The sequence below is a fragment of the Octopus bimaculoides genome, chromosome 28, assembly GCF_001194135.2.
Source record: "Octopus bimaculoides isolate UCB-OBI-ISO-001 chromosome 28, ASM119413v2, whole genome shotgun sequence".
Taxonomy (NCBI): domain Eukaryota; kingdom Metazoa; phylum Mollusca; class Cephalopoda; order Octopoda; family Octopodidae; genus Octopus; species Octopus bimaculoides.
This window is the reverse complement of record NC_069008.1, coordinates 3,437,006-3,438,089: the sequence shown is the minus strand read 5'-3', so window position 1 is coordinate 3,438,089 and position 1,084 is coordinate 3,437,006.

Below are 1,084 nucleotides of genomic sequence, written 5' to 3'. Positions count from 1 at the left end.
ATTAAATGCCAATTACGCACTGTGGTCGATGTAATCGACTTAATCCCTTTATTCTTGTTCGTCCCCTCTATGTTTAGCCCTCTGTGGGCAATAAATATATATATATAGTTTTAGAGAAAAGAACCAAAGTCCATGAACTTTTCCATGAAAATCCACAGTCACATATAGAAAAATTAATAAGTAAATGCACGATAAATAAGTATAATATAATACAAAGTAAATATAAAATAATTAATTCGTTTTATTGGCCACAAGGGCTAATATCAATCAAAAACATGTAAAGACAAAGACAGGACGAAGGTTACATAGGGTTTTGTCCGAAAAGTAGAAAAACATTCGTGTAAACAGAGGAAAAAAACGGAGAAAGATAGAACAAATAAAACTCCCAATAGGGGGAGGCACTTCGAAAAATATCATAAATATCATAAGATAATGATAATAAAACGACTACATGTGTGAAAATGTCAAATGTTTTTTTTTTATTCTTAAACATGACATATAGGTTCAATGTTTTTGAAAGACACTATATTTTATAATGAGATTATATATACTTTCTCACACAACAATTAAAATATATTTACTTTAAATCATTTATTTATTTTACATCGTTCATATTTCTCCCCACCCCATCTCACTCACACACACACATGAGTCCTAAATATCGGCCTTTTCCGTAAAAAGTGTCTTCGGCGATCTCTACCAAAGATCGGCCTTTTCCGTACCCTAACTCTAACACCGTAGTGAAGATCGTGCGGGTGTTACGGAAAAGGCCGAACTTTGATAAAGATCGCCGAAGACACTTTCTACTGAAAAGGCAGACATTTAGGACTCGTACCGAAAGATCAACATCCATTTATTTAACAACAATGAAACAACGAGGTATGTAACAATTTGTCAGTGTTCCATTTATTTATTTCTTAGTGAAAATCGTCCGAGTGTTTTCTAAAAAATTTACCTGTATTTTTTCATGGTAAATTTGAGATTTAAAAATATTTTCCATATTCTTCATCTCTGTACATTGGTTAATTCAATTAGAAAATAAAACCTAATGACGATGTAATTAGCAACTAGCACATTTGGTTTC